Source organism: Lithobates pipiens, unplaced genomic scaffold (assembly GCF_037356315.1).
Source record: "Lithobates pipiens isolate NorthernLeopardFrog02 unplaced genomic scaffold, aLitPip1_a1.2 Scaffold_37, whole genome shotgun sequence".
Classification (NCBI taxonomy): Eukaryota; Metazoa; Chordata; class Amphibia; order Anura; family Ranidae; genus Lithobates; species Lithobates pipiens.
The window spans coordinates 21,449,929-21,477,492 of record NW_027507825.1 but is presented as its reverse complement, the minus strand read 5'-3'; positions in this window follow the sequence as shown (position 1 = coordinate 21,477,492).

The following is a 27,564-nucleotide window of genomic DNA, read 5'->3' as shown; positions in this document are numbered from 1 at the left end:
CATGTTTACTACACATTACTAAACACACGACCAGTAAATACAAAAAGTCGTTATGCAGACATTTACTCACGGCAGCTAAAAGCTTAATCCCACTACATTGGAAAACGACCAGAGTACCAACCATCAAAGAGTGGATAGAAAGATCACATTACATATACAAGATGGAAGAAATCTTAGCAATGAAACGTGAAAGCAATAATACATTCCATGAAACTTGGCAACCTTGGTTACTTTTTACCCTCTCAACTGAATATCAATGTATTTTTACCTGATATGTTCTGTCTTTTTGTGATAACTGAATTCTCCTAGCACTGTTTTCCATGTAAACACCGTTTTCCATGTAAGCTGTCCCCCCCCTCTCTAAGTCTGAATGCTATAACAAACCATGCCTTACAACTCTATATCCATTTGTCTTACCACACAAACTCATCCTACCCACCACACGACATCACAGATTATGTGTTTTCCAACAACATATACCCTTACCTTAATGTTCCCCTACCCTTATCTTTTCGCTCTCTGCTTTCTCTCCCCCCCATTGTCTTTTCTATTAATTTTATCCCTTTATCATCCCTAATTCCAATTTTAACCTTTTAACCTTTTTCTTTTATTTTTCACCCCACTCCTTACCCCTCCTTTTTCTACACTCGCTGTTTATTTTACTGTTTTCTAAAGAACCCTAATTAACAACTTATACTGTACTGCTACGTTATGTACCAGTTTCTTCTTTTTTCATATTCACGTTAAACAATATTGTTTCAATGTCTATATCTTTTGAACTCAATAAAAACTTTAATTGTGAAAAAAAAAAATAATAAATACCACCAAAAGAAAGCTCTATTTGTGGGGAAAAAATGATAAAAATTTCATTTGGGTACAGTGTTGTATGACCGCGCAATTGTCATTCAAAGTGCATCAGCGCTGAAAGCTGAAAATTGGTCTGGGACTGAGGGGGGTTTAAGTGCCCAGTAAGCAAGTGGTTAAGAAAGCAAAGTCTCTGCCACAAACCTGAATGTAACTGAGGGACTTAGGTAAATTTAGAGAGCTATCATACAGTACCAGTATCTCGCAGCCGGTCCGGCGATACCGTATGAGTGTAGATCCATTAGCGTATTGAGCGCCATTGGCCAGTTATGGCTCTCTCAGCAGAGCTTGCTGTGATTGGCCAAAGCATGCAGGTCAGGTGCATGGTTTGGCCAATCATCATACAACAATGCATTATGGGGTATTCCACGGCACTCGAATTTCCCACGAACGCCCCATATGTTCGGTTCCTTTTAGAACAAATGAACACCCGGTGTTTGAATCTTACTCATCCCTATTGCAAAGCAGGTTTCCCTCTTCCCAGGAGGACTTCAGAGCCTGAGGGGCTGTGTCCTATAGGCAACCCATGGACTGTGCAGCTGTTATAAAGGCCTTGGTGGAGTCGGAGCTGAGGGCCTGGATGGGATCTTGTCTGGAGAGGTGCAGTCTCACTCACTGGACCATGTCTGGAGGAAGCTGGAAGCTCTCCTGGGGACTTGTGAGTGAAGACCCTAAACTGATCTCTGTGACTGTGTAGTGTTCTGGAAACTGCACTGGGTACCAGCAGTTATGCACCAGCACAAGGTAAACAGATGCCAAAGAGACTTGCCCCATGGTCTTCAGCTCTGGGGCCTTAGACTGCTCAGGACCTTGCCCCATCGTCCTCAGCTGTGGGGGAATATACTATTCTTTATTCACGTTCACCTAAGGAGACGATTGTCCTCACACAGATGTTTTCTAATTGTTTTGGAGTATCCCATGCCTTGACACCTCTCCGGATAACATTTTTCAAGCAATAAATTACAAAAAGACAACCCCTAGACTAATTAATTGGATCCGGGAGGTTTGGAGTGGTGGACAAACTCTGTACTGTAAGCCCTTGTACACACGGTCAGAGATTCCCACGGAATGTGTCCGATTGGAGCGTTTTGTCGGATATTCCGACTGTGTGTGGTCTCCATCGGACTGTTTCCGTTGGAATATCCGTCGGACCAAATTTTCCAACTTGCCGGAAATATTTTCCGACAAAATGCTCCGATCGGACATACTCCGATCATGTGTAGAGAATTCCGATCGGACAAAGTGTCACGCATGCTCAGATCAAATTCCTAGACCAAAGCTATTGGCTACTAGCCTGAACGTAGTCCCGTCGTAACGAAATAACGTCATCACGTTCTGAACGATCGGATTTGAACAATCGTCTGACCGTGTGTATGCAGCAGTTTCGGACAAAAATCCGCGGACAAAATCCAACGGATTTGGTTGTCGGAATCTCCGAGTGTGTGCAAGGGCTTAGGGAAGAACCAGTTAATACTAATGGCCCATTCAGGGGTAGCACTTCAGTGAGAAGAAGAAGAGTTTAACCACTTGCGGTCCACCTACAGTACATTTACTGTGGCGGGGCGGCCGCTCTGAGCCAAGTCACATACCTTGTATGTGATCTGGCACTTCTGGGTGTGGGGCAAGCGCACGCACTCGCTGCCAGCCCGCTCCCACTGTGATTCTACACAGAGGGAGCTAATCGGCAGGTACATGATCGGTGATCATTTGTTTTACAGGCAGAATGGCAGTCTTCCTATGTAAACAAGGCAGATTGCGGTTCTGTGACAATGGAAGGCATTGATCCTGCGTTCCTGTAGAGCTAGTAAAAGCACCTCCCCCACTACACTGAATCACAGGCTAGGCACACAGTTAACCCTTTGATGGCCCCTGATGTTAACTCCTACCCTGCCATTAGTATAGTGACAGTGCTTTTTTTTTTTGCTTTTTTTTTTTTTTAGCACTGATCACTGTATCAGTGTCACTGGTCCCCAAAAAGTGTCAAAGGTGTCAGTGTCTGATTTGTCCGTCGCAATATCACGATCCCGCTATAAGTCGCTGATTGGCACCATTACTAGCAAAATAAATAAATCAAAAAATCCTATAGTTTAACGCTAACTAACTTAACTTTTGTACAGACCAATCAATATAGGCTTATTGTTTTTTTTTTTAACAAAAATATGTATCAAAATAGATAATTGGCCTAAACTGATTAATAAATTAGATTTGTGTGTGTGTGTGTGTTACTCCTGTAAAAGAGGGGATTAATCGTACAGGGTCAGGAGGATGGGGACGGGTTAGGCCTCTGGCACAAGACAGTATAGGGTGGACCATTCAGACGGTACAGCCTGGTAACTTGCACTTTTCAGGGCTGGCGTTCTAATGATTGGTATACAATATATTCAATTTTTTAGTTGTGGGTTTAATACTGCTCTAATTGAAAAAAATGCATGGTGTTTTCTAAATGGTGGCACTGACAAGTGAGCAACTCCCCGTGTCCAGTGTGCGGGGGGGGGGGGGGGGGGGGAGAGTCGCTGGAGCAACATCTACAACAGACTTTCTCAACCTTTTCAACACAGATGAACCCTTGAAGAAACCTCTCATTCTCAGGGAACACCTGCTAAAAATAGCTATATCTACAACCCATGATCCATTGGTGTAATGGTCAGTGGAAGAGTGCTCCTTACATCTATGGTCTTGGGGAAGAATTTCTCCCCCTACAGATAGCTAAAATGATCATTGGTGTCAATGGAAACTTATCTGAGAGGGAAAAATTTGTCATTGCTCAAGGAACTCCTAGCAACCTTTGGAGGAACCAGTGGCGGCTGGTGCTCAAAATTTTTTTTGGGGGGGGGGGGGGGGGCGCAAACAAATTCAAAAAAAAAAAAAAAAACATCAATTGCAGCCTCACTGTGCCATCAAATACCATGACTGTGCCATCAAATACCGCGACTGTGCCATCAAACGCAGCCACTGTGCCTGTGCCCATCAAACGGTACCACTGTGCCATCAAACGCAGCCACTGTGCCCATCAAATACCGCCACTGTGCCATCAAACGCAGCCACTGTGCCGCTCAGTTGCAGCCACAGTAACCATCAAATGGTGCCACTGTGCCATCAAACACTGCCACCGTGCCATCCAATGCTGCCATTGGGCCATCAAATGCTCCCAATGCTGCCACTGGGCCATAAAATGCTCCCACTGTGCCATCCAATGCTGTCACTGTGCCATCAAATGCTCCCAGTAATGCCACTGAGCCATCAAATGTTCCCACTGTGCCATCCAATGCTGCCACTGTCCCATTCAATGCTGCCACTGTGCCATAAAATTCTTCCACTGTGCCATCCAATTCTGTCACTGTGACATCAAATGCTCCCAGTAATGCCGCTGCGCCATCAAATGTTCCCACTGTGCCATCCAATGCTGCCACTGTCCCATCCAATGCTGCCACTGTGCCATCCAATGCTGCCAATGTGATCCCCCTTCGCCCCTGCTGGGCACCCTGTCTCGGCGGGGCAGCTGGTGATGGCGAGCGTTGTCTTCCATGTGTCTTCTCTCTCCATGTGTCTTCTCCCGCCCTCCTCTCCCTCAGTCCTCTCCTATGATTGCACACAACAAGTTAAGGCGCAAACATCACATAATAGTATGCTCAAAGAATAGGCTGTCTGTATAAAATTATATAAAACAATAGTACATATGAGATATTTCAGTTATCAAGTCCCAGGAGAATGCCTTTCGTTCCTTAAGTAGGAATTCAACACGCAGGGCTGCTACCGCAGGGAGCTGAAACCAGGCTCCTAGATTATTACAGAGATACAAAAAAGAGAAGAAGGGGGCGCCTCTGGGTGTAGATTTTTTTAAAAAGCAGTTTATTCACAAGTCATTCTAAAACAGAGAGATTTTGCACTCACAATATCCATAATATAAGCAAGCATGTAGAATAAGAGGGGTCATCTGATTTAGTCCGTCACTTCTATTCCGGTCCGCAAGTGTCCTGTTGTCCTCTCCTGGCGTTACCACTGGTTAGTTGTTCAAGAGAAGCCGGCTCGGTGGACGCAGGGGTTGTTATTCCAAAGCGAGGCTTGGTTTGCTGTGACACGCGGGTCGCGGAATTATGACGTCACGGCGGGCTCTCCTATAATTGGATGCCTGATAGGCATCCAATCACAGCGCCTGACGTTTCAGCCAATCAGGCGACCAGTAACAGACCTGGCCATCTGATAGAGCTGAGAGGCGGGTCAATGTTAGCAAAGTGAATTCCCTCAGCTTTGCTAACATTGAGCTGAGTGACAAGGAGCGCACAGCGTTGCGCCCGCTTGTCACTGTTTTGGATGCCTATTAGAGCTTACAGCTCTAATCAGGTGAAAAAACACCCCCACCGCTGTAATTCAGGTGCCCGGTGACCGAAAAGGGGCCGGGCACCTGAATAGGGGGTGTCAGCAGCAACCATAGATAGATACATGCAATGCATGAATCTATCTATGGTGATTAGAGAGTGACAGGAGAGGGGGGGCGGCGCTCCTGCGCCCTTTATAGACGCACCGCCACTGGGAGGAACCCTTGGGTTCCATGGATCCCTGGTTGAGAAACCCTGATCTAGCGGTCCTCTAGATATCAGATATGGATACTTACATCGAGCAAAGCTGGATAAATATAAAGCCGCACACACAGGGTCAGATTTTCCAGGAAATGTTGGATGTGAGCTTGTTGGCTGAAAGCCCGACCGTGTGTACGCTCCATCGAACATTTGTTGTCAGACTTTCCACCAATAAATGTTTCTTAGCGGGTTCTCAGATTTTCCACCAACAAAACTTTATTGTCGGAATTTCTGATCGTGTGTACACAAATCCGTTGCACAAAAGTTCACGTATGCTCGGAATCGAGCAGAAGGAGCCGCATTGGCTATTGAACTTCCTTTTTATCGGCTCGTCGTACGTCTTGTACGTCACCGCGTTCCCACGTTCGTAATTGTTGGACAACATTTGTGTGACCGTGTTTATGCAAGACAAGTTGGAGCCAACAACCTTCCAACAAAAATGATGTCGGAAAGTCTGATCGTGTGTACGCACCATTAGTTTGCAAAAAAAAAAAAATACGATGATTCTTTAAACTTCACTTTAAAGAATTCTTTTAATCATAGCCCAGTAAATACATTTTCCCTTTAAAAACTCAATCATGTGAAGTAGAGTAAAAAATTAAAAATTAGGAACATCAGCCAAACTCAGCTGGAAGTTTGAAGCAAACGTAAATTGTCTGTGATTAGTGAAAAAAACGACTGCTTTAGTAAATCAAAGCAGAATGATTGCTGCCGTATAGTCGTGATGGATGAGCAAAAAAAAAAGGGAAAAAAATATTTTTAAAGATTGCTGTAGATAATGGTGAGGTTCTGTGTTTTCCAAGTCTGAGTGTACAGGAGAAAGGCTTCTTTCAGCCACATAAAACTGAACTTGAATTAAACATTGAAGAACTTGCTTACTTTGACCGCATCCAGAGAATAGCCATTCACAACTGGATGATCACTCCTGTTGGACAGTCCCTCTCTCACAAGGCCTAGCAGCCAACAAGGGGCATTACTCAGGAACAAAGTCTTTGTCACCGACGTTGTTACAGAACATGTAGGGAATCTAAGCTTTAGAACACTTGTAGGATACCTGGATCTCTCAGCCAGCTTGGGGATATCCACAAGACCGGATTCTCTCGGTTACTTCAGCCCTTCCAGGCTCTTGCTAAGAAAACCAACCCGTACGTGGTGTTCTTCTGAAAAGTCCTCCCCTGGAATGCTTGAAGTACACTGGGTCTCTCCCGAACCGGAGACGGCACCCAACCACCTCAGAATCCTTCCTTTAGTTTCCTTACCTTGGGCTAGCCAGCTCCAAGACATTAAAGTCAAATGGATCCGCACCCCAGGCCATAGCCTTCCTGGGGGCTGGTCAGGAGGACCAGGACCATGAAGTCAGCACATCATTCTGGACCGGAACCCCAAACCACGTGACATCCGTATCTTAAATACCCTCTCCCAGAAAGCACAGCGAGAGGGACACTCCCACTGGGCGGGCTCCAAGTGAGAGTAACTTAAGCACCTGATCAGACCATAGTTCCATGCCTGTCAGAAGAGACAGTGCCCCCTGTGGCCAGGCTGAACATCTCACAGTCCAGTCAGACTGATGCTGAGGCCCAATTTAGATAATTACACCCAAACCAAACTGCAGTTTAGGCAACTTTAGAAAAACGCATAGTGCATGCTTTTCAGGAGCCGCCGCTACACACATAATAAATAAATAAATATAAATATATATATATATATATATATATATATATATATTACACACACTATATTGTCAAAAGTATTGGGTCACCTGCCTTTACACACACATGAACTTTAATGCCATCCCAGTCTTAGTCCGTAGGGTTCAATATTGAGTTGGCCCATCCTTTGCACATATAAGAGCTTCAACTCTTCTGGGAAGGCCATCAACAAGGTTTAGGAGTGTGTCTATGGGAATGTTTGACCATTCTTCCAGAAGAGCATTTGTGAGGTCAGGCACTGATGTTGGATGAGAAGGTCCGACTCACAGTCTCCTTACTATGGATGAGAAGGCCTGGCTTGCAGGTTTCGCAGGTTTCCATTACATCAGAGGGGGCCGGGGCCGGGGTCACCCACACGTCACTGGGGAAGCCTGGCTTTCCCTTGCGTCAGAGGGGGCAGGGTCAGGTGATGGGTGGCCCCATCCTCCTCAGCTAAGACGTGTCAGGCTGCCGGGATTCCCACAGGGTCTCGGGTGGAGACAGGATGGATGCGCTGCGCTGGACCATCGGGAGAGATCACCCATCGCTGGACCCCAGAGAAGAGATCAAATCACCCATCGCTGGACCCCGGAAAAGAGATCAGCCATTGCTAGATAGCAAGAGTGGATTACCACCGCTGGAATCTTTTTTTTATTTTCTTTATTTTTAATAAAGGACTTTTATCAATGGTGTCTGTGTCTTTTTTAACAATTCTTTACACTTTCTTTGTGAAATGGTAGGGGTACTTTTGTACCCCCTTACCATTTCAAACAGGGGGGGCCGGGATCTGGGGGTCCCCTTGTTAAAGGGGGCTTTCAGATTCTGATAAGCCCCCTGCCTGCAGACCCCTACAACCACCGGCCAGGGTTGTGTGGATGAGGCCCTTGTCCCCATCAACATGAGGACATGGTGCTTTGAGGGGTCACAGACCCCCAAAGCATCCTCCCAATGTTGAGGTATTGTGGCCTGGTATGGTTCAGGAGGGGGGGGTGCTCTCTCGTCCCCCCCTCTTTTGCTGCAGACTGCCAGGTTGAGTGCTCCTATAAAGGGTCTGGTATGAATTTTTGGGGGGAACTCCACGCCATTTGTTTTTAAATTTGCAGTGGAGTTCCCCTTAAAATCCATACCAGAATTGAAGGGTCTGGTATGGATATTTGGGGGGAACCCCACGTAATTTTTTTTAAATTTGACGTGGGGTTCCCCTTAATATCCATACCAGACCTGAAGGGCCTGGTAATTGAATTTAGGGGAACCCCACGCATTTTTTTTATTTTTTTATCAATGACTGTTCTCTGTATTGCGGGGAGCTGACAATTTATTATAGCTGCGAGTGCTTTTAAATTATTTTTTTTTCCTGCAGGAATGACACTTTGTGCAGGGACAGTTCTAAGCACCAGAAACATGCGCCCCTTCACAGGCATACTATAGACACCCCCCCCCCCCCATACGAAATTTAAAGGAATATTACACTTTTATTGTTTCATTAAAATCACTGCTCCTGAAAAAACTTCAGTTTTTAAAACTTTTTTTTGTATTGATACATGTCCCCTGGGGCAGGACCCGGGTCCCCAAACACTTTTTATGACAATAACTTGCATATTAGCCTTTAAAATTAGCACTTTTGATTTTGAACGTTCGCGTCCCATAGACTTTATTAGGGTTCTAAAGTTCACACGAATTTTAGGTCTGTTCGCAGGTTCTGGTGCGAACCGAACCCAGGGGGGTGTTCTGCTCATCCTCAAAGTGGTTGTAAACCCTTACAAACCACTTTGACCTACAGGTGAGCCTAGATTAAGGCTTACCTGTAGGTCCAAGAAATATCTCCTAAACCTACATGGTTTAGGAGATATTTGCCAAAATACCGGCACCGCTGTCGCATGCGCCATAGACAGCAACGCGCAGGCGCACTGAGCGCCCCTCTGTCAACGGCAATATGCCACGAGTGGCGGCTCCTGTGCGCATGCACGGGAGTGACGTCATCGCGGCTTCGTCGAATGACAGCGGCGGAGCAGCGAGACCCACGGAGACCCACCGAGAAGATGGATGCTCCGGACTACAGGGGACAGTGGTGATATCGCTGGCTCCTGTGTCAGGTAAGTGACACATAATGGGCTACTATGCGATGCGATGTGATGCATAGTAGTCCATTATGCTTTACCTTTGCAGGGAATCAAAGAGGAAGTAAACTCATCAGGTTTTATTTCCTCTTTAATGGTTACACAATAGGATTTCCTCTGCAAATCTATGTAAAGAAGTTGATAGCTGGATCAGGAGCATCTGCATGGTGCTAACAGGCCCACCCATGGCGTAAATTTCAGAGGGTTCACCAGGAAAAGAGCAACATTTGCTCTGCGTGCGGCCATCTTTAGTCAGGGTAAGGTGGGCTATCACTGTTGTAGTCTACACTGAGCTCCTGCAGCCCAGCTGGGGACATACAAACTGATTTTTTTTTATTAGAATGAAAGCGCAGCTTGTCAAAACTCCCATGTGAGGTTACTCCTAATGGAACGGATGACCATTAATTAATGTGTTTCAGCCCAGTCGTCGAGTTTCCCCGCTTTGGTGGACCTGAAACCTATTTTATTAAAATGTAAAAATAAAAAATAAAATATCATTTTGTGACAGCCCTCGAGATTTATTTGCTTTTCATAGAACACTGACATGCAGAAATAAAAAATGAGCAGTAAAGACGCGTGACCCAGGGATCAGTGTAAGTAGTATTTAATTCTACCATCTATCAGTATTGAAAAGTACAGTCGATGAAAGGTGGCAGGCGTGTAATCATTGCCCATAAGTCACTTTGACCTTTGAGCCTTTTATAGAATAAATAAATTAAATCAAATGCTAGCATTGAAAAAAAACATGCTTATTCTCCGTGTCCCCATCACACAGGGACAGCCCCGGTCCGGGTCTTTCTTAAATAGGGCAAGAAGAAGCCACGTGCCATAGCTCATAGCAACTAGGAGATCTCTTATCCACAACTGCTCTAAATGACAGTTGTGCTCATAAGTTTACATACCCTGGCACTTTCACTCATGGTTAGTATTTGGCTGAAGCCATTTATTATCAATCAACTGTGTTTGCTCTTTTTAAATCATAATGGCAACAGAAACTACCCAAATGACCCTGATTAAAAGTTTACATACCCCGGTGATTTTGGCCTGATAACATGCACACAATTTGACACAAAGGGGTTTGAATGACTATTAAAGGTAACCATCCTCACCTGTGATCTGTTTGCTTGTAATTAGTGTGTGTGTATAAAAGGTCAATGAGTTTCTGGACTCCTGACAGACCCTTGCATCTTTCATCCAGTGCTGCACTGACGTTTCTGGATTCTGAGTCATGGGGAAAGCAAAAGAATTGCCAAAGGATCTGCGGGAAAAGGTAGTTGAACCTTAAAAAACAGGAAAGGGATACAAAAAGATATTCAAGGAATTGATAGTTCCAAACAACAGTGTTCAAAGTCTAATTAAGAATTGGAAAATGAAGGGTTTTGTTGAAACCAAACCATGGTCAAGTAGACCAACTAAAATTTCAGCCACAACTGCCAGGAAAATTGTTCGGGATGCAAAGAAAAACCCCACAAATAACATCACGAGAAATACAGGACATGTGGTGTGGCTGTTTCAAGATGCACAATATGGAGGCACTTGAAGAAAGATGGGCTGTATGGTCGAGTCGCCAGAAGAAAGCCATTACTACGCAAATGTCACAAAGTATCCCGCTTACAATACGCCAAACAGCACAGAGACAACCCTCAAACCTTCTGCCACAAAGTCATTTAGAGTGATGAGACCAAGATTTAGCTTTTTGGCAATAACCATAAACGATACATTTGGAGAGGAGTCAACAAGGCCTATGATGAAAGGTCCACCATTCCTACTGTGAAACACGGAGGAGGATCGCTGATGTTTTGGGGATGTGTGAGCTACAAAGGCACAGGAAAATTGGTCAAAATTGTTGGTAAGATGAATGCAGTATGTTATCAAAAAATACTGGAGGAACATTTGCATTCATCAGCCAGGAAGCTGTGCATGGGATGTACTTGGACATTCCAACATGACAATGATCCAAAACACAAGGCCAAGTCGACCTGTCATTGGCTACAGCAGAATAAAGTGAAGGTTCTGGAGTGGCCATGTCAGTCTCCTGACCTCAATATCATTGAGCCACTCTGGGGAGATCTCAAATGTGCAGTTCATGCAAGACAGTCCAAGAATTTACAGGGACTGGAGGCTTTTTGCCAAGAGGAAGGGGCAGCTTTACCATCTGAGAAGATAAAGAGCCTCATCCACAAATACCACAATAGACTTCAAGCTGTCATTGGTGTTAAAGGGGGCAATACACGATATTAAGAACTGGGGTATGTAAACTTTTGATCAGGGTCATTTGGATAGTTTCTGCTGGCATTATGATTTTAAAAAAGTAAAACACAGTTGATTGATAATAAATGGCTTCAGCCAAACACTGACCATGAGTGAAAGAAAAGTTTTTGTGTTATCATTCCTATTCTCTGAAAAACGGGCAAGAAATCATAAATTCTGCCAGGGTATGTAAACTTATGAGCACAACTGTATGTTCAGTATTCAGCACAGGACTGCTATACAGTACATACTGCATTCATTTGCTTTTGTCCCTAACCAGTAGGGGTGCGAGGGATCAAAACTCACGGTTCGGATCGTTCCTCGAGTCATGGATGGGATCATTTTTCGGATCAGCAAATAAAAAATAAAAATAAAAAGACTCCTCATCGTAATATCCACAATCTCCCCACTGCTGTAATATCCACGTAATCTCCCCCACTGTAATGTCCACGTTATCTCCCCTACTGTAATAGCCACGTCATCTCCCCCACTGTAATATACACATCATCTCCCCCACTGTAATATCCACGTCATCTCCCCCACTGTAATGTCCACGTTATCTCCTCACTGTAATATCCACGTCATCTCCCCCACTGTAATATCCACGTCATCTCCTCACTGTAATATCCATGTCATCTCCCCCACTGTAATATCCACGTCATCTCCCCCACTGTAATATCCACGTCATCTCCCACACTGTAATATCCATGTCATCTCCCCCACTGTAATATCCACGTCATCTCCTCACTGTAATATCCACGTCATCTCCTCACTGTAATATCCATGTCATCTCCCTCACTGTAATATCCATGTCATCTCCCCCACTGTAATATCCACGTCATCTCCTCACTGTAATATCCACGTCATCTCCTCACTGTAATATCCATGTCATCTCCCTCACTGTAATATCCATGTCATCTCCCTCACTGTAATATCCATGTCATCTCCCCCACTGTAATATCCACGTCATCTCCCCCACTGTAATATCCACGTCATCTCCTCACTGTAATATCCACGTCATCTCCTCACTGTAATATCCATGTCATCTCCCTCACTGTAATATCCACGTCATCTCCCCCACTGTAATATCCACGTCATCTCCCCCACTGTAATATCCACGTCATCTCCCCCACTGTAATATTCACGTCATCTCCCCCACTGTAATATCCACGTCATCTCCCCCACTGTAATGTCCACGTCATCTCCCCCACTGTAATGTCCACGTTATCTCCTCACTGTAATATCCACGTCATCTCCCCCACTGTAATATCCACGTCATCTCCTCACTGTAATATCCATGTCATCTCCCCCACTGTAATATCCACGTCATCTGCCCCACTGTAATATCCACATCATCTCCCCACTGTAATATCCACATCATCTGCCCCACTGTAATATCCACGTCATCTGCCCCACTGTAATATCCACGTCATCTCCCCCACTGTAATATCCACGTCATCTCCCCCACGGTAATATCCACGTCATCTCCCCCACTGTAATATCCACGTCATCTCCCCCACTGTAATATCCACGTCATCTGCCCCACTGTAATATCCATGTCATCTCCCCCACTGTAATATCCATGTCGTCTCCCCCACTGCAATATCCATGTCATCTCCCCCACTGTAATATCCACGTCATCTCCCCCACTGTAATATCCACGTCATCTCCCACACTGTAATAGACATCTCCCCCACTCACTGTAATCTCCACAGACATTTCCCGCACTGTATATCCATAGACAGCCGCCGGGTGTACCAAGATGGCCGTGGCTCCTGAGCTTGGCCAAAGCCACGGCCTGTCCTAAGGCCAAAGGCAGGTGTGGCGATGTGAACAGGTTGACCTGTTTGGATCACGGATCGTTGATGATCCGTTGCACCACTGCTAACCAGAAAAGCTTACAGTCTAATGTCACCGGCAACACTCATGTAGATACATCAGCAGTAGGGCGAGTTTGGGGAAAGCTAAGAGGTAGCCAAATGAATTAAAAGGAAAGCTCCCTGCGAGAGTATTTGTAATTATACTCACCTCTCCAGTCTATCGTGTCCCTGGAGAGGTGAGTATATTTATTGCAGGTATTTATATAGCACCAACAACTTTTGAGGGCCGCACACAATAGAAATAATCGATCTATAGTCAACAACTCCATTCAATCAATATTGTACACATAAGGAAGTAGCTTCCGCTCAGTAGCTAAGATAAAAAACAACATAACTCATGTTTGGAAGTTGCTGATTGCATCTCTATTTCCAACATTTAATGTCATAATTTGACCGGATCAACTGATGATTGCATTCATGAACAAAGAATCTCAGCGCTGACGATTCATGCAATGCAAGCAATAAGATTCCGTCTTGGCCAGTTGACTCGGTTTGATCAAATCTGATCGGAATTGAGTCTAAATCGATTAGAAGGGAAGTTATGGCTATTAAATAGTTTGCAGATTTGACCATTTCGCACAGAGAAATCAAAGCATGTGTGGCCACCAATATATTCCCTCAAGCCGCTTACAATCTAAGGTACCCCACTTGCATACATATACTGGGGGTAACTTAGACAGGAGCCAATTAAACTACTAACTGGTCTTAGAAGTGTGTGAGGAAACCTATGCAAGGACAGGAAGAACATACAAACTCCATGTAGGCAGTATGCTGGTTTGGATTTGAACCAAGGACCTTAAACTCCATGTAGGCAGTATGCTGGTTTGGATTTGAACCAAGGACCTCGGTGCTGCAAGGCAAGCAAGTGCTAACCCCTAAGCCAATTTGTTCCCCTACCTTGTCCCCTGCAGGGAATCGGTTTATTGATTCATTTACAGATCTGACGGTATCCATAATGAACATCTGTGTTTCCTTTACCAACATTTATTTTTTTTATTCGGTATACAATTTAAACCCATTGTCTCTCAAAATACAATCTCCCGGAGGTGTGCAGCACACTTTAACCTCCTGGCATCCGCGCTATGGCCGAATGACGGGTGTGAATTTCCGGGAGGCCGTCATATGACGGTCTCCGCTGTGCCCGCTCCCTGTGCACGCTGTGATCACCTAGTCACTGAGACTCGGGTGATCACCGATCCGAATAAGGGGCCGGCCCGGGCCCCTTACCATGTGATCAGCTGTCAGCCAATGACAGCTGATCACATGATGTAAACAAAAGCTTGGTGAATGTTTTTTTTTTCTTTCTCCTCACGCTGACAGCGGAGGAGAAAAAAAAAAGCCGATCACGGCTTATCTTAAAGGGACATTGGTCCCGAAAAGGAAGAGGCAATTATGCCTCATTTATAGAGTAACAGTGCCCACAAGTGCCCCCTATCGATGCTTACTAGTGGTGCCAATCAGTGCCACCTATAAGTGCTGCCTATCATCGTAACCGATCAGTGCCCATTACTGCCAACCATCAGTGCATAATAATGCACATGTGTGTACTTGTGATTTTATTATCATGTGTATTGTTACATACATATTATTATGCATTACTGCTTTGTATATTATGTCTATCTTTATTATCATGATGCAACATTGTACAGTTATTGATTGATGTATTAATAAAACTTCCTCTCATTCGCCCTTTCTATCGTTTTGCTTCCATGTGCTGCATTTAAAGTCCCACCTCTCTTGTGGATTATTTTCCTCTTCTTTTTTTCATGTCTTTATTGACCTTCCACTGCTGTCTGAAACAAAACAAAAAAGTTTTGCCTTTAGTTATACTGTAATGCACATAAACACTCTTCTGCAGCACACATGTTCTAGTGCGCTGCATGGCACTGAAATACAAATTTTTAGTGCACTGAAAATCTCTAACAGCTAATTTGTAATTAACGAGCTGCCTAACACACCTCAATGTAGGGAAATGCGTGTGTTGAAAAATCCTGCATTGTGGTGTGAACGAGTCTCCCTTACTGTATTTACCAGCAGCGTCCCGCTGAGTGCATCCACACAGCCGCACTGCACTGCAGTATGCTATAAGTGCGCATGGCTATCAGAAAAGATAAACACAAGCTTGGTGGTCAGAACCTGCAGACCCGACTCCGCCTCGCATCTTTGGACAGCTTATCATCATGATATCTCCCTGTCTGAGGAGCCACTGAGCTGCTACATTGTTCTGCTTCAAATCCAGCTTTATGCACTTAGCCTGACCAGACAGCATGGTCACCTGCTGACATGGCACCGTCCACAAGCAGCTTAAAGGGGTTGTAAAGCTTCATTTTTTTATTTTCTAAATAGGTTCCTTTAAGCTAGTGCATTGTTGGTTCACTTACCCTTTCCTTCGATTTCCCTTCTAAACGTTTTTTTTTTCTTTGTCTGAATTTCTCACTTCCTGTTTCTCCTCAGTAAACTTCACACCATCATCCGAGCGATGTTTAGTCAGCCAGAACAGCTTACTGAGGAGGAACAGGAAGTGAGAAATTTAGACAAAGAAAACAAAAACATTTAGAAGGGAAATTGAAGGAAAAGGTAAGTGAACCAACAATGCACTAGCGTAAAGGAGCCTATTTAGAAAATAAAAAACAAACCTTTACAACCCCTTTAACTCTTGATTAAGAAGCAGAAGTTAAATAAAAGACATTATTTCTTCAGTTAACCACTTGCTTACTGGGCGCTTAAACCCCCCCCCCCCCCCCCCCCCCCCCCCCTCCTGACCAGACCAATTTTCAGCTTTTGAATGACAATTGTGCGGTCATGCTACACTGTACCCAAATTACATTTTTATAAAAAAAAATTCACACAAATGGAGCTTTCTTTTGGTGGTATTTAATCACCACTTGGGTTTTTATTTTTTGCTAAACAAACAAAAAAAGACAGAAATTAGAAAAAAAAAAAGTTTCATAGTTTGTTACAAAAATTTGCAAAAGGGTAATTTTTCTCCTTCATTGATATTCGCTGATGAGGCTGCACTGATGGGCTGATCTGATGGGCACTGATGGGCACAAATAAGGTGACACTGATAAGACGGCACTGATGGGCTGCACTGATGGGCTGATCTGATGGGCACTGATGGGCACAGATAAGGTGACACTGATAAGACGGCACTGATGGGCTGCTCTGATGGGCTGATCTGATGGGCACTGATGGGCACAGATAAGGTGGCACTGATAAATCAGCACTGATGGGCACTGATAAGATAGCAGCAATGGGCCCTGATGGGTGGCACTGATGGGTGGCACTGATGGGTGGCACTGATGTACACTGATAGATGGCACTGGTGGGCACTGGTAGGTGGCACTGATGGACACTGGTAGGTGGTATTGATAGGCAGCACTGGTGATGAGGCACTGATTGGTGACATTTAAAGGTGACACTGTGGGCACTGATAGGTGACACTATGGGCACTGATGGGTGGTACTGTGGGCACTGGTAGGTGGCGATGGTGGGCACTGGTAGGTGGAGCTGTTGGGCACAGAAGCCTCTGCAGAGGCTGTCCACAATTGGGACCGATGTCCCTCTCACAGCCACCGGTGATCGGCTTTTTTTTTCTACCGATTACGTCACATGATCAGCTGTCATTGGCTGACAGCTAATCACATGGTAAGGGGTCGGGATCGACCCTTTACTCCGATCTGTGATCAGCTGAGTCTCAAGAGAGGCCCTGTCTCTTCAAATTACTAATGTTAACTGACAGAACATGGACGAAACAGGGCTGGTCTAACTAGCACCAAACAGGAGGACAAAGAGTGATAGCAATTACCAAATCACATAGGTAAACAAGTTGTAGTGACTCAAAATCATCAGACCACTAGATGTCAGCATACTGCTGAACAATAATACACTGATTTAGTTCAATACAACACATAAAAAAATACATACAAGTATAGAATGATCTAGGTTATAAGTATATGCAGTACTGTGCAAAAGTTTTAGGCCGGTGTGAAAAAATGCTGCAAAGTAAGAACGCTTTAAAAAATATATGCTTTAATTGTTTTTATCAATTTACAAAATGCAAAGTGAGCAAACAGAAAAAAAAAATCGGAATCCAATCAATATTTCGTCTGATCATCCTTTGGCTTCAAACCAGCATCACTTCTTCTAGGTACACTTATGCCACGTACACACGATCAGACTATCCGCCCGTGTGTGGGCTCCAGCGAACTTTTTTTTTCCAAAAGTCCGGCGGACTTAGAAAGAAGTTTTGACTCAAAATTGCCCGCCGGACTCGGCAATGCGGCGGACAATCCGGCCGTCTGTGTGTTAGTCCGCCGGCTTTACCATTACCGTGTGGGGGCAACCTTTACCATTCACTGAGCTCTGGATCAACTGTTGCAGAGGGCTGCTGCTCTTTGCAAAGTGCAAAATCGATTTGCCTTTAGTAAATCAACTCCGTTGTCTTCTAATGCTGTCAATGAAATCCTGTGAGGATGGAGTGGGAGCATGGCCAAGACACACTGGGGGTTATTTACTAAAGGAAACTCCACTTTGCACTGCCAGTGCACTTGGAGGTGCAGTCGCTGTGGATCCGAGGGGGACATGCAATTTAAATAATAAAACAGCATTTTAGCTTGCACATGATTGAATGATAAAATCAGCAGAGCTTCCACTCATTTCAGATTTACCCCTCAGATTTAGAGTGACTGCACTTTCAAGTGCACTTGCAGTGGAAAGTGGATTTGCCTTTCGGAAATGACCCCCCATTGTGTGTGTCTATGGACGCAAACAGCTCGACACAGGAGCGTGTCTGCACAAGTGCCCCCACAACAGCCGGCTTGCTATGGGGGCACTCAGAGAGGAGGGGGAGGGGACAGTGCTGGCAGGGGGACTACAGAAGAGGAGGTAACCATTACAAAGAGCAGGTAAGTATAACATGTTTGATAACTTATGATCAAAAAAATAAAAATCAGCCCTTACAATCACTTTGTGAAGACTTGATCACTTTACAAGGGAAATTGCCCTCTGCAAGGGAATTAGCCCCAGAGCTTGTGATGCAGGTTGACTTTGCAAAGAATACCCAATCACATGCAAAACAAAAAAACAAAAAAAAACAAAATGCATTTTTTCTTGCACAATATTGGATGATAGAAGCCAGCAGGGATTCACCTCATTCACTAAGCTCTGGGGCCAATTCACTTGCAAAGTGCAACTTCCCTTGCAAAGGGAACCGACTATTAGCCTTTGGTAAATCAGCCACATTATGTCAGTTACAACCTGAGCTCCTTGGGGGCCTTACAGTCCGGCATAAGGTTGACATTTCGGAGTTGCCTTACTAAAGTCATATAGACTCTTCACTGTGCAAGGGAACAGGGGTGTAACTATAGGGGGTGCAGCAGTAGCGACCGCAACTGGGCCCTGTGATGCAGGGGGCCCATGCAGGCCCCTCTACATATGGCCGGCAGCAGCATAGGCAGCTAGGGGTACCAGTGCGCCATGCACACGGGTGGCTGGAGGTGGAGGGTGACTAGCAGAGCTCCATGCTCAACTATCGCACTGGCTGCTCTTTAGTTGTGCATTCCCCGCATGACCTGTGTCCTCGGCCGGCTTCTCAGAGTACCCATCTCCTGCTCCATGCATTGTCGCTCAGTCCGATGTCTGTTCTCCCCAGCCAGAGTCCCCCCCCCCCAAGTCCGGCCCACACTGCACTGCATTCTTCTCCCGGGTAAACAAACTTTAAGCACACAGATGCAGTGCAGCCCTATGAGAGCCGGTGTTCTGGCAGATAGTGTCCTGCCATCATATAACGCCCTCCCCGTACTGCGCATACACAGTACGGGGCAGAAGAAGCTTCTGAAAATTTCCGAAGCTGAACGGCGCCTGCGCCGTGAGTGGAGGTGGTAGCCCCACCATCCAAGCGTACATAGGGTTGTGAAAATTAGAGCGCCCCCCGCGGGCGAGCTTAGCTCGCCACGCTTCGGGCTCGGCCTCGCTGCGCTTGGCTCTTTTTTATTCCTACTCTATGTCCACTTGGATGGTGGGGATAGAACCTGGACTCACGATGCAGGCGCCGTTCATCCTCGGCTATTTTCAGAATCTGTGTTGCTGTGTACTGCGCATGCGCAGTACACAGCGGACACTATCTGATGGGGGACCTTATATGATGGGACACCGGCTTCCCGAAGGACATTGCTGGCTTGCCTGCCAGCCCCCCTCCTCCCCCATCATACACAGATGATGAAAGGTCTTTCTGGGAGATATGCTGATCGCCCATCCAGCACACTGGATGGAGCCCAGGCCAACATAGATGGCCTACAGCTTGGTCATGGTGAGTGAGAGGACCCCATCCCCACACACCATTACATACCCCCTCCATCTCCCCCTGGGGACAGGGACCCCTTCTCACGTGGGCGCATGGATCCCCACCCCCCCTGGAGACAGGGGCCCCTTCTCACCTGGGTGCAGTAACTTCATCTGTCCTGGAGAAAAGGACCTCATCTCTTCTGGGGACAGGGACCCCATCCTGCCTAGGGACAGTCCCCCAATGGGGCACCTAAAAATTAAAAAAATTATAATAAAAGAAAACTACTGATGCCAGTGGTGGAACTACAGGGCACACAAAGGTCATACCTGTGACCACGCCCTGGAGTTCCACCGCCGGACTCGGAGGGAAGGGCCCTGGCTGGAGTTCAGGGGGGCCCTTCATGGTTTCTTGCATCAGGGCCCTGAAGGTTCTAGTTACACCACTGCAAGTGAAGTTGCACTTACTGCTTAGTGAATGAGGTAAAGCTCTGTTAACTTCTATCCTCCAATCACGTGCAAGCAAAAATATCATTGTGAATAACAGCAAACACACTTATCCCTGGCTGCACTGTTATGACACCTTTAGAGAGATTCAGATTCTTAAAAATTTATTTTCCTGAACTGCATATAGAAAAAAATAAAAATAAATACAATTGATTTGTATTTGTATGATAATAAGAAACTGCAAAATGATTCTTTATAATTAAAATCCCGCTGGCCGGGGTTCGTTTAATTGGCAACCTGACTATTTCCCTGTGTCAGCAGCAATAACGGAGTGTTCCGAGGAGTTTGTGACGGTGACATCCTATTTCCTCGGACCCTCTTATCAATTAAACAACAAAAAGATGTAATTATTTTGTGTATCTTTTATAGTCTTGTGGGAGTTACGGGAATCGCGTCCCCTGGGCGCGATCATAATTCACCTATCAAGGACGTGTCACTGATTTATATTGGCGCTGTAATGAGACTGTCCGGTGGTCGGCTTTACCATAAATAAACAAGTATAAACTGCTGAGTTCCGTGAAACCCAATGTGATTACATAGGAGACATTATTATTACACTAAAATGAAATAGCGTTTGTAATCACTGGATTTATGTCCTCGACAACCTGGAATCTCATTATATTTTTCAAGCGAGTGATGCAAAACTCCTCATTCTCCTAAGTTGCGGCAGTCATTAAAATCGCGTGCCGGTTATTGACGAGAGCTGCCAAACAAACTCGTAAATAACGGCAGTGATGTGACGGTTATTTGTTAATAATCGTGCGATGATGGCTTCAGGTGCAGTCGTATATCAGGGTGGGAAGGGGAGCGCCATTTCCATACAGCGCATTACCGTTCACATCTTAAAGGAAAATATTTATGTTATTTAGATCATTTTGTTACTTCAAGAAAAAAAAAAAGAAAATACATCTGCTGACAGATATTAAGTGGCGCTAACCTAGAGGTGACTGCAGCAGCTTTTAGTGGAAATCCAACGCGTTTCAAGGAATTAAAAAGATCTTCTTCAGGGATGATAGAAGAGGAGCGTGCAACCTATGACTGCTGATTGAAGAACAGTCACTGCCTGAGTGGAACTTGTGCATTCTAATGACACAGTTGCTAGGTGAGAGGTGTATGCAGACTGGTGGCAGGGTTTGTTTAAAGAATCCAGTTAGGGTACAGTGACCATATGTGCATATAGGCAGGGTCAAGTAAAAGTATTGTAAACATTCCCACCATAGGCATTTTCAACAGGCCTAAACTTTACTGGTGGACTCTCATTCCCGAAGGGACTAATTGGATTCATGCCTTAATAGGTGACAGACCCCTGTGCCCAGTATTAACCTTGTCCCCATTCTACCCTGGCTGTGTCAAGTATATATTCCCATATACAGGCATAGGTCACTGATGACTCCCATAGGAGCCCGAATTAAGCCGTGCCTCAGCTGCTCCGCTGATTACTTTTATTCTCCTCCCCACACCACTCACTCTCTCACTCTCTCACTCTCTCACTCTCTCACTCTCTCTCTCACTCTCACTCTCATTCTCATTCTCTCATTCTCTCACTCTCATTCTCATTCTCTCACTCTCATTCTCTCACTCTCATTCTCTCACTCTCATTCCCTCACTCTCATTCCCTCACTCTCTCTCTCTATCTCTCTCATTCTCTCACTCTCGTTCTCTCAATCTCTCACTCTCATTCTCTCACTCTCATTCTCTCAATCTCTCACTCTCATTCTCTCACTCTCTCATTCTCTCACTCTCTCATTCTCTCACTCTCATTCTCTCACTCTCACTCTCATTCTCTCACTCTCTCACTCTCACTCTCTCACTCTCTCACTCTCTCTCTCTCACTCTGTCTCTGTCTCCCTCTCTCTCTCCCTCTCTCTCATTCTCTCTCTCTCTCTCTCTCATTCTCTCTCTCTCTCTCTCTCTCTCTCTCTCATTCATATATATATATATATATATATATATTTATGGCCCAGAGCCCTCTGACCGATACGGATAAGGATGACAAACAAGGTTAACATAAACTCGCTTACTTGAACCGGACCTGAAAGTGTGCCCTGGCCTAACGTAGGGTATACCAAAATAAGGGGGCATACCCTAGATAGAGAAATGAGTAATAAATGAAATGAAAATGAAATGGAGTGAAATGAGTACTCACCCGAGGAGTATAATGCTTGAGAAATGCCCTGACAGGGGATGGGTGGGTGGGTATCGCGCACCGGAACCGACGAGGGAGCTAGGCGAATGGGCTGGTTATATACTCCACCGGGCTCCACCCATAATTCCAGGCCACCATACTGGCCTTTCCATTTATGGCCCAGAGCCCTCTGACCGATACGGATAAGGATGACAAACAAGGTTAACATAAACTCGCTTACTTGAACCGGACCTGAAAGTGTGCCCTGGCCTAACGTAGGGTATACCAAAATAAGGGGGCAAAAACATACAGGTAGGGAATGCTTTTATTGATTCGAGTTTGTTACTGGGTGAGCTTGACAAAGGCCTGGGCCATCTCTACTTGCGGATTGGGTATGTAACGGGCAAAACAGGTGGACTTCCATCTACCCAACTTTTTGATAACGTGGACCGGGACCCCTTGGCGGGAGGCAGTTGAAGCCGCTCCGATACGAAATGAATGTCCGGAGTAGTGAGCCGGATTGAGGTGAAGGATGCCCAGGAGTATCCTGACATGCTCCATGAACTGGGCTGCGTTCAGTGGCTTACCGTGGAATGGCAGAAGCGGGCCAGTTCCTGGTTGATCGGCCAGAAGGGTCAACAGGCGGGTGAGAATGGCGACCGGGCACCAGCGGTTGTTGGTTTTATAAAAATGTATGTCCGTACCTGGGCCAAGCTGCTGCGTCTTGGATACTGCTATATGTAGGATGAAATGGTCTCCGTGCCTGACCAGGTGGTGCTTGCATAGCATGCGAGCTGAGGGGCTACTGGAGGTGAACTCGCCTGGCCGTAAGAAGCCGTAGAAGGCCAGGTGTATGGCTGCTTGTATAATGATACTAGTGTGGAGCCCGAAAGGTGCAGTGGCCAGAATATCAGACATGTTTCTGAAAACGTCTCCTGTGATAGGCAGGCGTTTGGCGGAGGCCGTAGGCTGGCGTTTCTGGATGCCGCGCATGACAGCCCGAATGGCGTGAAAAGTGAACAAGGAGGGTTCGGCAGGGTCCTGGAGGGACGTAAAATGTTGTACCCCGGCCAGGTATAGCCGGATCGTGTTAAAGGATAACGCCAAGTCCGAGTGGCAATGGGCAATGAAGGCCAGGACTTGCTTGACCCGGGAGGTCTCTGTGGAGTGAGATGTTAAGAAACGGTTAAAGGCCCTCCAGGCTGTTTGGTAGGCCTTGCGGGTATTGTCTGAGAGGGAGTGATTGATGAGTTGAGTTGCGGCTACTAGGTGAGGGGTTAATCCAGGGTCCGTTGAGACCAGTCCGGGATAGCTGCTGACGTTGGTCCGGCTCCGGGCACCTGATCAAAAAAGGAAACTAAGTTAAAGCGGGAGAGGGCGTCCGCTGCCCGATTACATTTACCGGGGATAAAGGCACAATGAACATTAAATTGGAATAATAACGAGAGCTGGACCAGTCGCCGCAGGAAGGACATAATCTCCAGAGACTTAGACCTGCCTTTGTTAATGATTTCCGCAGTGGCGAGATTGTCCGTTGAAAAGGTCACTGTTTGACCCGACCAACTGCGGCCCCATGTGTGGGCAGCGGCTACGATGGGGTACAACTCGAATAGGGAGGACGTCTCGGTGAAGCCCGGAATTGCCAGTATCTGAGGAGGCCAGGGGGCTGCGAGCCAGAGGTGGCCAAAAATTGCCGCAAAACCCGTGGAGGCCGCTGCGTCGGTCACGACCTGCGGTGACGAGGAGGACACGGAGGGGATGAACAGGGACACGCCATTCCAGGACGTCAGGAATTCCTCCCACATGGCAAGATCTGCTATAGCTGCGGGGTCCAGGCTGAGGACGTGCTCCGGGTCTTGTGAATGGGACAGTAGGACTAGCAGGCGCGATACGAATGCGCGACCTTGAGGGATGATGCGCATAGCAAAATTAAGCATACCGAGAAGGGACTGTAGCTGCCTCTTGGTGCAAGTTCTGGTGCGGGTGAAGTCCCTCATGACCGTCCTGATGCGGCTTAGTTTATCCGGGGGAAGGCTGGCCTGCATAGTGCTGGTGTTTAAGCTGACCCCGAGAAAGGTGATTGCCTGCGCAGGGCCCTCCACCTTGTGCTCAGCAATAGGGACGTTAGGGTTATTGAAGACCACCCTTAGTTTATCCAGATCCCCTGGAAGGGAGCCAGGTGACTCGATCAGCAGGAAGTCATCCAAATAGTGTATGACTCCCTGGCACTGGGCTACGTGCAGCAAGATCCATGCGAGAGCCTGCGCAAACGAGTCGAAGAGCCAGGGGCTACTCTTGGACCCGAAGGTTAGCTTAGTGGCAAAATAGTAGAGCTCCCTCCATTTGATGCCATGCCAGCACCAGAGAGATGGATGGATAGGAAGGAGCTTGAAGGCGTCCGAGATGTCGGCCTTGGAGAGCCATGTTCCTGTGCCTGACTTGAGAATGGCCTGGATGGCCGTATCTACGGATGCGTATTTAAGGGAGAACTCCTCAGAGGGGATAAGGGAATTAAGACTGGGGACAGAGGAAGAATAAGGCGCTGACAAATCGTAGACCAACCTAAGTTTATTGGAGAACTTGCCCTTGACAAGCCCAATAGGGCTGACTCGCCAGGTGTTAAACGGGGGCTTTGTGAAAGGGCCTATGACGAAGTCCCGGTCTAGCTCTGCCTGTAACAGCTGGTCGATGGCCTGTACATCCGTGGCTGCTGACCGCAGGTTCTGGCACTCGTGTGTAAGGTGAGGGAGAGAGACAAGTCCTGTATGAAAGCCCTGAGTAAAGCCCTGAACTAGGTAGGTGGCAAGTGAGGGGGTGGGATGATTGGCGAGGTAGACACTGAGCCACAACACGTTGACCCGGCTTAGTCAAGATCTTTTAGCCTGCTTGACCTCGCACATGAGCCTGGGATGAGCTCTATGACACCGTGTGCATACATGGAGCAGCCTGCACTGGCTGAAATTGCACGACCCGCTGTTGTAGTTGTTACAGATGGCTGCGCCTCCCATGGTCTTGACTGGGCGCCCCAGTTTATCCGTCTGCGGCAGGCGTACCGGCGCCGGTAGGCCCTGGGCAGTACCTGAGGTCGATGGACCGTCTACGGGTCTGAGCTGGCACACCAAGTCGCGGTGTGAGTAGCCGACTGGCAAATCGCACAGAGGGGAGACCGCAGCCTCGCGAAGTGTCGGCAGAACAACTCGGTGTCCATGACACTCCAATCAGTAGGTATCTGAAATTGGGAGAGCCTGGCGGCCGCCTTAGCTGAGAAGGAGCGGTGATAGTCATAAAATGAAAAACCGCCGTATTTATACCCCAGGTCAACTACCACGTGGAGGTAACGATCCAGTTCCTCCCTCCTGCCGGGGGAGGCCGAGCAGATGACATCCCTCAGCATGCCGAAGGCCAAGGTGAACTCGGTGACAGAAAGCTTCCTGTCCAGCCTGGGGTCTTTGGCTTTGAGGACCACCGACACGTCCCCCCAAGTGTAAGCTTTGTTTTCTGCCAGCTCATGAATGGAGATAAGGAGTGAGGCACTATCCTCAACCGCGGCTGGGGGAGGAAAGAGGAGCCCAAATAGTTCGGCCTTTCTGGCTGTAGCTGGAAAGGGTACACCCCTGCGCCTTAACTCGGCTGTTAGCCTGGGAATGGTCCATGCTCTGAAGGACCTTTGGCTGCCACTCTCTGAGACAAGAGAAGGGGACAACGGAGCCGTGTAGTCCTCGCTGCCAGCCTGGGACATGGTGGCAAAATCCAGGCTTGGTAAGCCTATTAATCACTGGGTCCGGGTTTTCTCCTGTACGGAACCTATGAGGGTGACATGGATTACAAGACTCGTAGGAGACTCCTGAGAAAACATTTTGAAGAGAAGGATACTACCGCTCGTAAGCGTTCCCCTCCCAGATGACCCTCTCTTACCTACGGAGGCACCGTTCGACCAGGTGCAGGTTGGACCTACTGAGAACTCGACTGACCTGAGGAGATGAAGGTGAAGTTTTGTTTGAGAATCCAACACCTAAGGAGAGATGTCTAGCTAACTAGTGGAGGTGAGACTTGAAAATGTGACAAATGACATAAATGAAATGAATGGACAACCGAAATTTGCTTTTTTTTTTTTTTTTTTTTTTTTTAGAATAACGTACGTACGACAACAGAGACGTGACTTGGTTGCGTCGCCGATGCAAAAATATTATTATTATTTTTTTTTTTTTAATTCTTTTGAGGCAATTCAATAGTGAAATGAGGCTGATGGTCAAGGCCCCCCGATAGAAATCCGATATTGAAGAGTCAACTGGACTAACCGGGAAGCCGTATGTGACCGTGAAATGAGTGGATCCGCCATGACAGAGATCTGAATCGCCATGCCACAAACTTGCGACCGAGCACGAAACGGACTCTGGAGCATGTACTGAAATGAGGCCGTTCCTGGGGCACGCCGATACGAATTTAGTACACGGAAGTGGCTATTCGTACCGGAACGTGATAAGTGAAATGAAATGAAAACCCATGACAAAGACATGAATCAAAGGACGAGCCCATGAACCCAACAGAAGAATCCTGTCTTTGGAGCATGTACCGAAATGAGGCGTAACAGCTGGGCGCACCGGAACGAATCGGTACATAACCAAATGCAACAGGATTCGAATCGGAGCGTAATAAGTGACTGAAATGATATCCCATGACAGAGACAAGTTTCAACGACTGGACAGATGGTTACCACAAAGAATCCGTCTCTGGAGCATGTACTGAAATGAGGCGTAGCAGCTGGGCGCACCAGAACGAATCGATGCATAAGGAATGCGATGGGATTCGAATTGGAGTGTAATAAGTGACAGAAATGATGCCATGACAGAGACAAGATTCAATGACAGGACTGATTGGTTTACAATAAAGAACCCGTCTCTGGAGCATGTACTGAAATGAGGCGTAGCAGCTGGGCACACCAGAACGAATCGGTGCATAACGGAATGCGACAGGATTCGCTTTGGCGCGTAATAAGTGACAGAAATGATAAGCCATGACAGAGACAAGTTTCAACGACTAGACTGATGGTTGCAACAGAGAAACCGTCTCTGGAGCATGTACCGAAATGAGGCGTAGCAGCTGGGCACGCCAGGACGAATCGGTGCATAGCAGAATGCGACAGGATTCGAATTGGCGCGTAATAAGTGACAGAAATGATATGCCATGACAGAGACAACATTCAACGACTGGACTGACGGTTACCACAAAAGAATCCGTCTCTGGAGCATGTACTGAAATGAGGCGTAGCAGCTG